The following is a 17362-nucleotide window of genomic DNA, read 5'->3' on the forward strand; positions in this document are numbered from 1 at the left end:
TTTTTGTTCCCACAGTTTCCCATCATGGCATGTTTTTATAGCCTGCCCAAAATCCACAAAGGGTATCGCCCCTTACGTGGCAGACCTATTGTTTCAGGCATTAACAATCTAACCCAGAACGTGAGTGCATATATAGATCAGGTGTTACGTCCGTTTGTACTGGGTCTCACATCATATGTACGTGACACCATGGATGTTCTGAAACAAATTGAAGGTATTACTTTGGAACACAATACATTATTGGCTAGCCTGGATGTAGAGGCGTTGTATTCGTCCATTCCACACAGACTTGGTTGTGAGGCGGTAGAGTATTTCCTTAGATCTAGGGGCACTCAGTTTGTGGCCCATAACCAGTTTGTTTTGCAGTTATTACACTTTGTTTTGGAAAAAAATGTATTTATCTTTGAAGGCAAGATTTTTCACCAACAATGTGGTACAGCAATGGGGAGTCCTACTGCTCCCACCTATGCAAATCTATTTCTTGGCTGGTGGGAGGAGACAATTGTCTTTGGGGATAAATTTGCCAAATGGACCTCGTCAATAGGGATATGGATGAGATATATTGATGACGTGCTGTTGTTTTGGAACTCAACAGTTGAGGAGTTCAATAGTTTCGTAGCAGCCCTCAATACAAATGATCTAGGGCTAAGGTTCACGTGCGAAATCAGTGATAAAGAATTGTCCTTTCTAGATCTTAAAATTATAAAAACAATGGAAGGCACAATTCGCACCAAAGTACACCGAAAGGAAACAGCAACCAATAGTTTCTTACAATGGAACAGTTGCCATCCCTATCCCCTTAAGCGTGGCATTCCTAAAGGCCAATTTATGAGAGTACGCCGAAATTGCAGCTCCATGGACGATTTTGAGAGTCAGGCACAGGAGCTCAAAATTAGATTGAAGGATAGAGGTTTCCCCATGAGTGTAATCAGAAAGGCCTATGAGGGTGCGAGGGACGCAGACAGGCAGAGTCTACTTGTTCCAAAAAAACGAAAAGAAGAAAGAGTTACGAGACTCATAGGCACTTACGATTCAAAACAAAATGACACTATGCAAATTCTGAAAAGGTACTGGCATATTCTTAGTGCTGATGCAGATTTAACAGACCAGATCACACAATGGCCCTCAGTCACGTTCCATAGAGGGAAAAACATTAGGGATAGAGTCATGCATAGCTGTTTTGACCCTATTACACCGAAGGGCACATTGCTGGATAGACCTATACCAGGTACATATAGATGTGGTAGCTGTAAGGCTTGTGATTTCATCCTTAAGGGGAACAAGTTTATGAGTGTCGCAACAAAAGAGGAGTACGACATTCGTGATTTTGTTAACTGCAAAACAGCGGGGGTGGTTTACCTGATCACATGTCCATGCCCCCTAAATTATGTGGGTAAAACGGTGCGACAACTTCGGCGCCGAATAAGAGAGCATGTTGGAGATATTGTCTATGCTAGGGATACCCCGATATCTAAACATGTACATGCTAAACACCAGGGTCGTGCAGAATGTTTAAAGTTTCAAGCAATTGAACTTATAAGACCTCCGAAAAGGGGAGGCGACTGGGACAACCTTATTCTGCGCAAAGAAGCCCAGTGGATCTACAGATTGGCATGTATACAACCAGCGGGTCTAAACGAGCAGACTAATTATACGTGCTTTATATAACATGTAATTGTATCGTCCATCTTCAGGCAGCCAGGTCAATATGGTTGCATGGATAGGTGGGGGTGTTTGCGCAGTGCACTGAGATTGGTATAGCCAACCGGCTAGGTCGTGTGCAACAGGTTTTCAATCAATACTTCACTATGTGATGGACATCGCATTTATCTATTCAATATGTTTTTACAGTAAAAGAGTTTGTCTTAAGGTAGTCCATTTGCGGTATGAAACTGATCCGCAATATATATCCTATATTCTATATCGTTTCACTCTTACCTCGCTTGTTCTTGGCAGCATGGGCGATGCGTCCGTGGCTTCCACTGCGCCTGCGTGTTCGTTTTGATGCGGTCGATGATGGTTCCGGGCTGTCAGCTGTCGGCCGGGAGTCACATGGACAGGCGTCACAAATTCAGGGGGCGCTTGTGAGTGGCTAGTTCGGTTAGCGCCGCCGTGAACAGGGGGTGGAGCTTGGTGTTTATAGCAACTTAGAGTCCCGAAATGAAGTATGCCGCTGACATCGACGCGAGCATCCTTTCGTGATGCACAGCAGAATACCTGCTGCTGAACATATATCGCTGGCAATTTGGCCAGAGTGACCAAGATACAGACCCCTGAGGATGAATATTTGAAACGCGTAGGGTCGATTTGTATGTGGGATTGTTGCATAGGGGACAATAGCATTGCAGTGTACCCAGCACTAGGAGATTCCGGTGTTTTGATCACGGACCCTGGTGTGCTTTTGGGTTTCTTACTATTGTTATGCCCAGTTTAAATGCTGATTCCGGATGAATATCTATACAAACACTGAGATATATTTATCTAAATTACTCAGTGTTTATTGTTTAATACATTTTTTAATATACACGGTGGGGCTTTTTTCACAGTGGTGAGTTACCCCTGTTTTTAGCGAGTTACTATAATAAAAGGTATATTTTACTCAATTGTCACTTCAGTGAATTTTTCAATTTTCTATATTGTGGGAGCACAATTATATACATCATTTAATACAGTGAATTCATATCCTAGCAATATGCCATCACTTACAAGATACAAGATGGGAATCTCACTTTAAAAACGTAAGAAGTTCCTTGTTGAATGCAATCTAGGGAAAAAGTAGAACTCCCAGCAGATCCCAAGGTCTACAGCTGTCAAAGCATGCTGGAAGTTATAGTTTCCCATTGAGGAAAAAGGGGGTGGCAGTAACTTGTTAATGCATTTGCTTTGAAGGCTATGTACACCTTTGAAGTGAAATTAGTTTTTTAAATAAATCATTGTTTTATCTGATTTTAAACAACTTTTAAATAGATTTTATTCATGTACTTAGATATAATTATTATTAGCTGGATCCTGCATGTCAGAGACACGGAGGACCAGCTTTCAGCCGAGCCGTCAGTACAGCTGACCTGATGGAATCAGCTTAGACAGAACGAAACAGCTTCTACTTATTCAGGATACATAGAAGCCTTATATTAAAATATATATTTTAAATAAAAATCTACTTAAAAGTTGTTTAAAATCAGACAAAACGTTAATTTCAGATTTTCAGACCCCTGCTGCCTGACCCGTGCCTTAGGTCTTACTATTTATTTATTTATTTGTTTGTAGTTTTTTATTTCATTTTCAAAAAAGAAACAAATAGGATACAATTAGAGATAACGCATGGAGAGCAAACTTTGCAACTCCCAGTTAGGGCATGGCCAGTTGTGGCGTATTTCTGCAGACATTGTCCCCATCAATGCCGCACATAATCTGCGTTGCAGATTCTGTTGCAGCTTAGCATAAAATGTCCAGTAAATTAATGCGGATTAGCCGTTGCGTATTCAGGTGAAGAGTACTTCCTGCTGTCTTTTAAAACATTTCATCTAAGGCCCCATCCACACGAACTTAAAAACGCCCGTAATCACGGGCCGTAATTACGGCACGGGCAGGCCCATATAAGTCTATGAGGCTCCCGTAATTACGGGTGACTACGAGTGTGCACCCATAATTACGGGAGCGTTGCTAGGCGGCGTCAGGGGATAGTCACTGTCCAGGGTGCTGAAAGAGCTAAATGATCGGCAGTAACTTTCTCAGCACCCTGGACAGTGAATACCGATCACAATATAGATCAACGTGTAAAAAAAACTAGAAGTTCATACTTACCCAGAACTCCCTGCTTCTTCCTCCAGTCCGACCTCCCGGGATGACGTTTTAGCCCATGTGACCGCTGCAGCCAATCACAGGCCAATAACAGGCTGCAGCGGTCACATGGACTGCTGCGTCATCCAGGGTGGTCGGGCTGGATGTTGAAAGAGCGACGCGTCACCAAGACAACGGCCCGGTAAGTATGAATTTCTTTTACTTTTACTACGAAAAGGGCTGCCCCTTCTCTTTATCCTGCACTGATAGAGAGAAGGGGCTGCCAATTAGTGCAGTGCAATTTTTCTGCGAAAACGTGCCCGTAAATATGGGTGGAATACTGGTGACACCGGACCCGTATTTACAGGCACGGGTCCGTAAATACTGGTGCAATACGGGTCGAATATATGTGACCAAGGACCCATATTTACGCCAGTATTTACGAGAGGAAAAAAATACGTTCGTGGGCATGAGGCCTCAGTCTGGCTATAGACCTCGAAACACATAGGTCCAGCCAGAATGAAGAAATATCCTGCTTGTAAAACCAATACGCAATGCAACACACATAACATCTGCGGATTTAATTGCGGAATTTTGAAACTCCATTGAAGTCAATGGAGAAATTCCGCAATAAGTCCGCAACAAGTCCGCTACACGTCCGCAACAGCCAGTGTATGCTGCGGACACCAAATTCCGCACCGCAGCCTATGGTCCGCAGCAGAGTTTTCCGCCACGTGTGCACAAACCTAACTAAAAAGGTGTGGAAACCAATGAAGAAAATGTCCGCTGTGGATTTCCGCAGCGGACTGGCCGCAGCAGAATTCCACAGCAATTCCACCACATCTGGCTATGCACTTACAGTTACAAATTATTTAAAAATCTTAAGGCCAGGATCACACACACAGTTTTGGTGCAGTTTTTGTCTCCGTTTTTTAAGCCAAATACAGAAGTGGATGCAAAAGCAAAAAAATATATCAGTCTTTTCTTTATACCTTTCCTTCCTTTTGGATCCTCTTCTGGCTTCGGCTAAAAAAAAAACTGAGGAAAAAACTGCCACAAAAACTTCATCAAAACTGTGTGTGTGTGATCCTGGCCTAAAGGGGTTTTGTGACTTATTCAAAAAAGTGGTCAAGGAAGAAGTGATGCAATCTAGAAGCATTACTCACCTCACAGATCCACCGGCGTTCCAGCACCACCGCTCCGGTCCTCCCCGCCACAGTTTATTAACATTGCTGCAGCTCTGTAGTTATGTCAATAAACAGCGGCGGGGAGATCCGAAGTGGTGGCGCTAGAACACCAGCGTATATTTCGCGGGGAGGCAGTGACTCACATCATACATATTTATGATGCTAGGAGCCCAGCTCCCTGAACTGTTTTCGGTCCGGGAAATGCGACCAATATGCCGATATATTCAGACCAAACACGGTCGTGTGCATGAGGCTTTAGCGTTCCTATGGTATGGAGCAGTCCATTTATGGCGGCCCTCAAATAACGTGAGGTTCTCCTTCACCACGTACAATTGGACAATTGGAATTTGCAAAGTGGCGTGCACCATATCACCTAACAAGGCACATAGCTGATGGAGAATATGTAGTAGGCTAGCAAATAATGCCCAGTTGTACATACCTAGCACAATTCATGTCCACTTTAAAGGGAGTCTGTGACCAGAAATTGGCCTATCAAATCAGCAGCACAGTAATATAGTGTAGCCTCACCTGAATATAACGCTGTTTTAATTTTTCTGACGCGTGGCTCTGTTGCAGCGATTATAACTTTATTATTCATATGCAAATTAGCTTTTTTCAGCAACGAGGGCTTCACCATTGTGCCAAACAGTTCTACCTTCTGTCCCCAGTCCGTCCCACCCTTCTTTCTTTGATTGAGAGGGCCAAGCAGTGTAGAAGCCGTGACCACGCCTGGCCGCGTATTCTCCTAAGCACGCCCGCGCCTTGGCTTCTGAATCGTGCACGTGCAGTACAGGCCTGAATTTTCATAGGTCGAATCGACTATACTGCACATGCGCCGACTACGTCACACTACACCCATATATTCATCACTATCCATTTATATTTTATGGAGCAACTGTGGGGGCTGTTATTGGAGCATTATGTTGTATGGGGACAGCTATGGGGCATTATACTATATGGGGGCAGCTATGGGGCATTATAGTGTATGGGGGAATTTGTGTGGGCATTATACTGTATGGGGGCATCTGTGTGGGCATTATAGTGTATGGGGCAGCTATGGGGGCATTATACTGTATGGGGGCATCTGTGCTGGCATTATACCGTACTATATGGGGCATCTATGTGGGCATTATACTGTATGGGGCAGCTATGGGGGCATTATACTGTATGGGGGCATGATACTGTATGGGGCAACTATGGGACATTATACTGTATGGGGTCATTTGTGTGGACATTATACTTTGTTGGCCATCAATGTTGGCTTTATATTGTATGGGGGCAGCTATAGGGGCATTATTGTAATGACGGGTTAGGGAGACAGACAGGTGAGCCCTAATCTACCCGCCACTCAGTCCCTACCTACTTGCATGGCCCGTCCTAGGCGACGGCGTACAACTGGGCGACGGTCCTTACGCTCAATATGTGCACGACAGACAAACAGACAAGGGTACACAGAAGCTAAGGGAAATGGGGCAGTTGCCCACGGCAACACCGTGAGCAACAGGCGTAGTGAATGAGCCGAGTCAAACCAGGAGTGAACGAGGTACCAAACGCAGAACAGGAGCGTAGTCAGTAAAGCCAGGGTCAAAATGAAGCAAGGTCAATAATAATAGCAGGAGCAGCAGAGCCAGGAAACAGGAAAGAATCACAAGCAGAGACAAGCAGATAGACCGAGGGCGGGAGCTAGAACCGTCTGGCCAGGTTGTGATAGGTTCTCCCAGTCCTGAGCCTACCAGCCTGAGTGGTAGCAGATCGAGTCACTCTATCAGACTTAGGAGCAGGTGCAGACTGATTAACCACGGGCGTCGACACAGAAGATGTGTCTGGCAGATCCTTTACAGTACATAAATCCATGATGTAACCGTACCTCATGGTGCCTTACGGCAGTGCAAACCATGACGTACAGTTGCGTCATGGTGGGTTAAGGGGTTAATGAATATACACTGTATGCACCATAGACCATGCAGCTGCTGTGAGACCCTGGGATAGAGGAGGGTCCAGTGTTAGTTTGTCCCATTACCTTTGCTGGCAATCGAGAGAGTGGGGAACAAGCTCAATAATTGCTGAAAGGGCGTGGAAGAGGAAACATACCTGGCACCTGGCTTTTCTGTCCTGAGTGTCAAAACCTGGCACTATAATGGGGGACCATTTTGGTCTTTGCTGTGGACTCCCTCTCTTCTATATACACCACTGACCATGTGTGAACATATTAACAGTTATCTTGTCTTTTATTTACCTTCTCTTTACATATGCCCTATCAAGACCTGGGTAATAGAGGGGAGTCCCAGGGTTCCAAAGCCCTGTTTGTTAGCCATAGGACAGTGCTGCTACAAAAGAGAGGGATCCATGTATTACAAGAATGTCCCATTAAAATGGTATCTCATCACAACAACTTTCCATATTGGGTAATATCCTATTAGGGTATATGGACCTCATAGAGTTAATCCCCTGATCAATGTTCCAGAGGCAGATAGAAATAAACATGATTAGAATTTTCAGATGTGGCATAATTGCTGTGGATTTGCGATACAGATTTCGCACCCCTAATCCATGGAACTTTACAGTACAACACATGGAGGTTTTCATGTGGATGACATGTAGTCGAAAAAATTCTGTGTGAAAATCAGTGCACACTTCTGATTTTAAAGTCTGCACCATGTATATTCTGTTGCAGTGGATTTTCACCACAGATTTCACCCTTTGCAATGCGAAAAATTAAAACCACGACAAATCCGCTGCAAAATCCGCATGTAACAAATGTCTGGACTTAGCCTAAAAGGATATTGAACTCCACCACATGCTGAGAAATAAAGACACAAGAGAATTGTAATATTTAAAAATGTTTATTTTATATATTTTATTTGTAGATTTTATTAATGTGAATGACAACCCTATACCTAAACCTGTTGATCCAGAAGAAGGCAAAAACCCTGGACAAATGTAGCCAATTAGTATCACAGGGGAAAAATTCCTTCTTGACCCCAGAAAATGGCGATCAGTTAAAAACCCTGGATCAAAGGCGCTAATCCTAGTACTAGATGTGTGTTAGGCCATGTTCAGACGTGGCAGAATTTTTCCTCTGCAAATGTTGGTGCAGATTCGGTGCAATTACGCAACAAATCTGCACCAACATTTGCATATTTGACAGGTAATTCAGACGTTGCAGATATCACAGCGGACTTGCCACAGATTTCAGTTTTTGCATTGCAAAGGCTGAAATCCGCAGTGAAATTCCGCTGCTTCTCCGCAACATAATGAGCATGCTGCGGAGGGAAAATTCTGCACCGCAGCCTACATTCCGCACTGTTATTTTCCGCAACGTCTAAACTAAGTTTACTAAAAATGTATAGAAACAAATGTAAAAAACGGCTGCTGCAGAATTACACTGCGTACTGTCCGCAGAGGAATTCAACAGCAATTCCGCCACGTCTGAATGTGCCCTTACTGATCGTCTGATCTGTACCATCCTATGCTAGTTACTCGGGCAGTGAGTAGCTGGGAATGATCTGTCCTGTGTACCTGTGCTCTGCATACCTCATTTAGGGTATGTTCACACGGCGGGGGTCCGTAACGGCTGAAATTACGGGGATGTTTCAGCCTGAAAACATCCCCGTATTTTCAGCCGTACCGGCATGTGCAGGCGCTTGAACGCCGCGTCAATTACGGCCGTAATTAGCGCTGCTATTCATTGGAGTCAATGAATAGCGGCTCCAATTACGGCCAAAGAAGTGACAGGTCACTTCTTCTACGCGGGCGTCTATTTACGCGCCGTCATTTGACAGCGGCGCGTAAATATACGCCTCGTGTGAACAGACAAACGTCTGCCCATTGCTTTCAATGGGCAGATGTTTGTCAGCGCTATTGAGGCGCTATTTTCAGACGTAATTCGGGGCAAAAACGCCCGAATTACGTCCGTAAATAGGCCGTGTGAACATACCCTTACAGTGGGTTTGGGGAGGTATTAGTGTTTATATTATTGTGAAGCATGAGGCCTAGTTCACACAGAGTTGAGTTGACAGGCAGAAAATAATCTGCCTCAAACTTTTCTTTTGAATTTAAAAATGCACGGTTTTTATTTTATTTTGCAACTACAATAACCGTGGTGGTATTTGGTCAAAAACCTCTCCAAACTAACAGCGTCTTTTTTCCCTCTCCCATTGATTTCAATGGAAGTTTAGCAGCAAAATCAGCTCTAATATAGGGCCTGATGGGTTTTTTTCCACAAGCAAACAAAAACCGCTAAACCACGGTTTCCCAGTGAAAATCAGCACCAAAAAACGCTGTGTGAACTGGGCCTTATTATTTGTATTATAGTGAGGTGTCAAAGCTTAATATTCTTGAGAGATATGAGTTTGAATATGATAGTGATAAATTTGTGTTTATATTATAGTTAGGTATTAGGGCACGGCCAGACGTGGCAGAGTTTTTCTGCTGCAAATGTTGGTGCAGATTTGGGGCATTTACGCAACGAATCTGCACCAACATTTGCATATTTGACAGGTAATTCAGACGTTGCAGAAAACACAGCGGACTTGCCACAGATTTCAGTTTTTGCATTGCAATGGCTGAAATAAGCAGTGAAATTCCGCATCTTCACTGCAATAGTCAGTGCATGCTGCGGAGGGAAAATTCTGCACCACAGCCTATGGTCTGCAGCTGAGTTTTCCGCAATGTCTGAACTAACTTGCCTAAAAATGTATTGAAACAACTGTAAAAAAAGGCCGCTGGAGAATTTCACTGCAGACTGTCCAAAGCGGAATTCCACAGCAATTCCGCCACGTCTGGCCGTGCCCTTAAGAGGAAGGGGAATTTTTTTTATATAAGATCTGGAACAGATGAATAGTGGAACTATCCCCCAAACAGAAAAAGACCTTAGGGCTGGTTTAAAATGTGTTAGTAGCTGCTTGAAGAGCCATGTTTTTTACGTTTGTTTTTTGTTTGTTTGTTCCTCTTTTTTCTTTTTCTTTCAATGTCTCTCTCTCCCCTCCCCCTGTGATATTTTCCAGGGTTTTAGGGGGAGATTGTTGATTTTCCAGCATTGACTTTGGGATAGTGTCTGTACTACATAATATTTTGTTTAATATAATGTTAATGTAACATTTTCTTAGGTTTTTTTATATAATTCGACAGCAAAAAAAATTCTATTATACAAAAAAAAATATTATGGTGAAGTGATTATATTGTATTATTGTATTGTATTGTATTGTGATTGTATTGTAAAAAATATTATGGTGAAGTGATTATATTGTAGTGAGGTATTAGTGATTATATTATAGTGAGGTATTAGTGATTATATTATAGTGAGGTATTAGTGATTATATTGTAGTGAGGTATTAGTGATTATATTATAGTGAGGTATTAGTGATTATATTATAGTGAGGTATTAGTGATTATATTGTAGTGAGGTATTAGTGATTATATTATAGTGAGGTATTAGTGTTTATATTATAGTGAGGTATTAGTGATTATATTATAGTGAGGTATTAGTGTTTATATTATAGTGAGTTATTAGTGATTATATTATAGTGAGGTATTAGTGATTATATTATAGTGAGGTATTAGTGATTATATTATAGTGAGTTATTAGTGATTATATTATAGTGAGGTATTAGTGATTATATTATAGTGAGTTATTAGTGATTGTATTATAGTGAGGTATTAGTGATTATATTATAGTGAGGTATTAGTGATTATATTATATTGAGGTATTAGTGATTATATTATAGTGAGATATTAGTGATTATATTATAGTGAGGTATTAGTGATTATATTATAGTGAGGTATTAGTGATCATATTATAGTGAGGTATTAGTGATCATATTATAGTGAGGTATTAGTGATTATATTATAGTGAGGTATTAGTGTTTATATTATAGTGAGGTATTAGTGATTATATTATAGTGAGGTAACAGTGTTTATATTATAGTGAGGTATTAGTGATTATATTATAGTGAGGTATTAGTGTTTATATTATAGTGAGTTATTAGAGTTTATAATATTGAGAGGAATTAGTGTTTATTTCCTGAACGTCCCCTCTGCAGCACATATGGGATTACATTTCCCTGCTGCCAGTTACTTTGTTTCTTTTTTATTTGCCTTATTTCTCGCTCTGATCGGAGGAAGCGTCGCCCAGCTTGCGCTCGGTTTTTCTGGCGCACGTGCTGGTTGTGCTCCGCCTCATTGGCGTCCCGACTCTTCAGGCACCATTTTTGGTGGGCAGTGTTGCTGTTCAGAGTCCGGTGTTCTCCAGTTTCTGCTTCAGGATTCCTCCTCTATCCGGCGGGCAGGTCGCACCGCTGCAGGGTAATTTCTCTGGCAACTCTACATATTATACTCGCTTTGGTTTTCATTATGTGGCATACTTCAGCCATATTTTATATAGGTCGCTGTCAGACCAGGGACAGCCCCAGGGGAGGCTGGGCCTCTGCTTTATATGGAAACTAGCCTGTCATTGTACGCTCTTGCTCGTATGTTGGATGCTGAGCATGTAGCTGCTGTTATTTCTAACAGGGTATACTGGCATGATGCCGTCTGCATCTTACTAGGCAGGCACTGCAACCCACATTGTTGTTTTCTGTCCTCAGATGTCTCAGCTCTTCTAAAAGAAAACATTTCTGCTGTCATAAATGTGATGTGACCCTGCCTGAAAGCTATGAGTGCAGGCTTTGCATGCACTGTCTCAGATGGGAGTCAGGTCATTCCTCGTCCGCACCCTAGGAAGTCATGGACTGTGTTAAAGATTTCGTTTAATCACCCATGGAAGAGTAAGAATTCTATATTTGAAGTAGAATTGCTCTCTACGGTTGTTTATTGCCTCCTCTCTGCTAGCTTGAGAATAGATGTTTTGGCCCAAACGTCTGCCTCCGTCCAGTGGTCTAAGTCTAGTAGGCATAGCAGAAGGAGGAGCAGCTCAGTGATGACCACGGTGCATGGCATGACCTTGGGATGGTGGATGAAGTCTTCTCTTCTTCAAATAAGAAAGACGACTCTAAAGCCTCTCTTTTCCTGGTGGATAAAATCCATAATCTTATCAAAGCGAGCAATTTAGAGGCTAAAGATCCTTCTCTGTCCTATGATGACCGGGACTCCTGAGGCAGGCCTAAAACATTGAAGGTGGAACATGCCTCTAAACTGAGCATGGTCTCAGAATGGAAGACTCCTGAAAAACACAGTTTATTTACAGGCGGTTTAAACTCCTATATCTACTACAAGAAGATCAGATGGAGGAGTAGAGCTCCCTGCCTAAAGTGGATGTAGCCATAGCTAAGCTCTCTAAAAGCCCCGTGGTCCCTTTGGAAGATGGCGCCAGTTTGAAGAACGCTCTGGATTGGAAATAGGAACCTGGCTTTTAAGCGCTCATTTTCTTCTGGGCAGCTCAGGCTAGACTGGTTATTGCCCCCTTTTGAGTTGGCTGTCGCAGGAGCTCGAGGGAGTATCTGTCATTGGGTCAGCAGAGGGTGGTGTTAACGCACCTTGTCACCAAGGGATTTGACTTGGGGCTAAACCGGGGAGCAGAGTCTAAGGGAATCCCTGGTCTTCAGCCTTTAACTCCAATACAGGGATCTGGACTTCGCTGCAGGGGATCCCCAGGTTGTTACCCCCAGATTAGTCTCCCTTGGTGACGGCCAACGTAACAGGTGTAGAGACAGATAACCACCAGTTAGGTCATCAGTATATGATATGTGGGGGTCCGACACCTGGACCCCGCACCGATCAGATTTTCCGGCTTGCCTGCGTGCTCTGGATGTCATTGCAAAGCATGCAATGTATGGAGCCAGAAGCAGTTGGCTCCGTACATTGCATAGCGGACGTGCTGCAGAACTGCAGCTCTGCTTCTATTCACTTGAATAGGAGCAAAGCTGCAGTACTGCAGCTCGACCGCTATTCCATGCTTGGAGCCATCTGTCTCCGGCAGCCGGAGCGGCTGATGGGTGCGGGATCCGAGTGTCGGACCCCCATAGATCATATACTAATGACCTATTCGGCGGATAGGTCGTCAGTTGTCCGATAGAGGACAACCCTTTTAAATTTTTGAGGCAGACAAAAAAGGCTGTGTGAACATAGCCTTAATGTTCTTATTTTGTGCAATATTAATAATTATATTAACCTCTGCTAGCAGTGTTCATGAAATTATGAAATATTTGTATATAATTATTGTATTCTGAGGTATTACAGTGTATATTAATGCAAGTTCTTAGTGTTCACAATATTATGAGATAATTTATTATTGTGAGGGTTTTATTGTCTTTATTTCATGAGGTATTTGTGTTTTTAAGTGTTATTAGTTGTATCAGGCTGCTGGCAAAGCTTCTGGCATATTTGTCAAGCATATCAATAGGCATATCCATAAGAGTGTCCATTTTGCCTCGATCGCACTGGTATATGTCGGTATACCTTTTTTTCTGTTGTATGGAATAGGACAATCTGCTGTTCTGTTCCATACAGAGGTATTCTGTAAAAAAAAGTTGTACCCCACGATCTTAATTTTTTTTAACATGGGAGCCTATGGGCTAGGAATGCCACTGTATGCCTTCAAAATTGTATGCATTGGCATCTGGCAGAGGTAGAGAATATGTCGGGAAATACTCCCGACTTATACCTCCTCCGACGAATTAGCGCTTATATCATTAAGTATTTGTTTTGTATTATTGTGTAGCTTGTATTAAAAGGGTTTTCCCATGAGAGACATTTATGACATATCCGCAGGATATTTCATATATGTCAGATAGATGCGAGTCCCACCTCTGGGACCCGCACCTATCCCCTGAAAGGGGCTCCCTAAACCACGTTCAGTCGCTCTGTGTTGCGGCTGAATGAGGTGAATTCCGACCATGAAAAAGTTTATATGGTCGTGAGTTACGTAAACAGCGTAGCTCGCTGAGCTGCGCTGTTTCCGTAAGTCCCATAGAACTGAATGGTAGTTACGGAAACAGTTATGGAAGCAACGTAGCATGCGAGCTATGCTGTTTCCGTAACTACCATTCAGTTCTATGGGACTTACGGAAACAGCATAGCTCAGCGAGCTGCACAGTTTACGTAACTCACGACCATATAACCTTTAATGCATGGTGTGATATTATGGAAGAATATGAGTATTATTTTCATATCATTGTTAGTATTGTTGTGTGGTATTGCCAAATATACTATTGTTTGGTATTACTTTATATATTATGGTTTGGTATTATTGTATATATTATTGTGTGGTATTACTATGTACTATTTGGTATTACTGTATATATTATTGTTTAGTATTACTGTATATATTATCGTATGCTATTACTTTATATATTATTGTTTGGTATTACTGTATATATTATCGTATGCTATTACTTTATATATTATTGTTTGGTATTACTGTATATATTATTGTTTAGTATTACTGTATATATTATCGTATGCTATTACTTTATATATTATTGTTTAGTATTAATGTATATATTGTATGGTATTACTGTATATATTATTGTTTGGTATTAATGTATATATTGTATGGTATTACTGTATATATTATTGTTTGGTATTAATGTATATATTGTATGGTATTACTGTATATATTATTGTATGTTGTTACCATACTATTGTGCCGCGTTATTGTGACTATTATTACAGGTTAATACTTGGTATTAATGTACATGAAATTGTATTATTATTTGTGTTATATCATGTTTAATATTATCTTACAATATTTATGTTACATTTATTGTGCAGTTGTAATATTTTTTCCATGTGTGGTGTTAATTCTACCTAATGTTGATAATCTGTGAGCTCCTGCTCATTGCACACGGGCGGCTGCGTTCCATGGACAGAGCTGTTGTGCTTTATGTATTCTGGTTTGGCTTCTTCTCCAAATATGAAAATGTGATGATCCAAGGCATTCCTGTCATCTCCTGAGGTGACCTGTAAACAACACAGCCCAGCTTTACACTGCATGATAAGACTCCCCCAGACATATTGTGATGTCACAGCCACATTAGAATTGTCTGACACATAATGGCTGTGTTACCCATAGCAACCAATCAGATTCCATGTCTTACTTCTCCAGTGCAATGTCTGAACTCTGATTGGTTGATGTGGTTAACTCGTCCCCCTTTGTGTCTATACTATGCCCGGTATGTTATAACAATAATAATAATAATAATAATAATAATAATAATAATAATAATCTTATTAATAAGTATGATAATTAAATATACATATTCACTGCTGTGGAGAATGTAAAGCCAGAGAAAAGTGGTGGGTTTGTCATTTCAGCCAATCAGCTTTTATTTTTCAGTGGCCTTTTGTAATTTTAAATCAGCAACTTGATTGGTTCCTGTAGGTCACATGTCCACTTTTCCATTGCACTACTTCTGGTAAATCTCCCTAATAACAAGTGAGGATGAAAAAAGTGTGTGTTGCCCATAGCGACCTAGAATATAAAATGCTGGATTATGATTGGTTGCTATGGGCAACACCACTGTTTGTCTGCACTAGTTTTCATACACGCTGTATAATATATAATATACTTTATCTATGTCCTGATCATACAGAGACTATAATATTAGAATGTGTATTATATACCACGTAACCACATACAGCAATTTATTCAATGAGTGAATAGAGGGGGGGGGCTATAGGCAGAAATTCTCCCTACTGTACTATACATATATCTTCTATTCTACTGTGTCATGCTACATGTAATGGATTTGAGGCAATTAATAAATAAATATTAGAAAGATAATGATAAATTCTATTGCTATCTAATTATTTATTCTGTAGATGTCGTATGTTGTATGTCATGACTTCAGGAAAGTGATGGACTTACGTGTATTCTGTATTCTGCCCTCTCTTCTCATCTTCATCTCCTGATGTGAGCTCCGGTTACACAGAGCAGCATTAGTTTTATGGAATCCTGTGATGTCACAATGTTGATGTCATCTTATGATGTAACAATGTGTACTGCGCTACAGGTCACCACCTTGTTGGCAGGTACCAGCAATAATAAGGTTACATGTGATATAGAATAATGGAGTCAATGGCGCACATTTACTAACATTGGCATATTTTATGGCAGTCAAAATGGAGGGGGTGGGAGTTGGGCCTAAATTATTATAAGGTGCATGTATCTTAATAAATTTGGCACTTTTTGTATTCTCTGACGGGCATACAATCTTTTGAAAACAATCTATAAACAACTCAACGTCTGAGAAGTAAAAAAAAATCTTTATTAGTCAGTGATTGGATGCTCACCGATCATTAAAGGCGTTGTCCAGTTTAGAAAACCCATTTTCAGAAACCCTAGTACCTAATAGTACATAGTAATACCTATTGGTCACACGTGGCGGAATTGATGTGGAATTCCGCTTTGGACAGTCCATAGTGGAATTCTCCAGCGGCCGTTTTTTACATTTGTTTCAATACATTTTTAGGCAAGATAGTTCAGACATTGTGGAAAACTCCGCTGCGGACCATAGGCTGTGGTGCAGAATTTTCCCTCCGCAGCATGCACTGACTGTTGCGGAGAAGAAGCGGAATTTCACTGGGGATTTCAGCCTTTGCAATGCAAAAACTGAAATCTGTGGCAAGTCCGCTGTGTTTTCTGCAATGTCTGAATTACCTGTCAAATATGCAACTGTTGGTGCAGATTCGTTACGTAATTGCCCCAAATCTGCACCAACATTTGCAGCGGAGAAACTCCGCCACGTGTGAACATGCCCTTAGGGAGTTCTGAGTTAACAGTTGGTGGATCCTCTGTTCAGGATCCTCATCTATTGGACATAGTGAAAAGTGGTTACAAAGATTATCTCTCACTTTGGTGAACCTGTCCTGTCCTGCATTATACAGACAACCCATTGATATCAATAGACACTGTGTAATGCTTAATTTCCCATGTGTTGGCGCTGCAGGGAAATTGAACACCTAGTGCCAAATGCCCCCACAGCTTACAGTTGATCGCTGGGGGGTGGTGAGCAGCAGGACACTTTGTGATCAGCTTATGTCAAAGAACCCTTCTAACAAGTTGGGATTGTCCAAAGTAGAGAACCCCTTTGAGTGATGGCATATCCTAGCAATATGCCATCACTTACAAGATACCTGGGAGCTGTTACATCTGAGGAGCCACATGGGTTACTAACTTATCTAGCTTTACCACTAAATTGATGTTTTGTCATGCTATTTGCCTGGTTATCCGTATACTTAGATGATGTTTAGGATAGGCTATGCCTACTATTCGGTCCTCTCAATAATCACTAAATGGGTATTGACTAGACTTAACTGTAGTCACTACCTCTGTTATCCCCCATTACTTTTTACAACGACACATTATATTGGGGATACTAACAAAATGTTTTGGACATGAATAGATATATATCCCTCATCCTCGAGGATGGATATGGCAGCAAAAGTGTTTGATAATA

The 17362-nt window shown here is 41.5% G+C and overlaps 1 long non-coding RNA gene across 3 annotated transcripts; it reads right to left on the bottom strand.

Moving 5' to 3' along the window:
* Positions 1-7791: 7791 nt before the first annotated feature.
* LOC142759246 (uncharacterized) lies at positions 7792-15852 on the bottom strand. Of its 3 annotated transcripts, none has more exons than XR_012883114.1 (3): positions 15772-15852; positions 14712-14864; positions 7792-11972 (listed from the first exon to the last, which is right to left on the bottom strand). It is a non-coding gene; the product is annotated as an uncharacterized LOC142759246 (long non-coding RNA). The 3 variants fall into 3 exon arrangements; XR_012883113.1 differs by having other exon boundaries at positions 7792-12126; XR_012883112.1 differs by lacking the exon at positions 7792-11972 and having other exon boundaries at positions 14711-14864.
* Between the last annotated feature and the right edge of the window lie 1510 nt (positions 15853-17362).

This window comes from Rhinoderma darwinii, chromosome 4, assembly GCF_050947455.1.
Source record: "Rhinoderma darwinii isolate aRhiDar2 chromosome 4, aRhiDar2.hap1, whole genome shotgun sequence".
In the NCBI taxonomy this organism is placed as follows: Eukaryota; Metazoa; Chordata; class Amphibia; order Anura; family Rhinodermatidae; genus Rhinoderma; species Rhinoderma darwinii.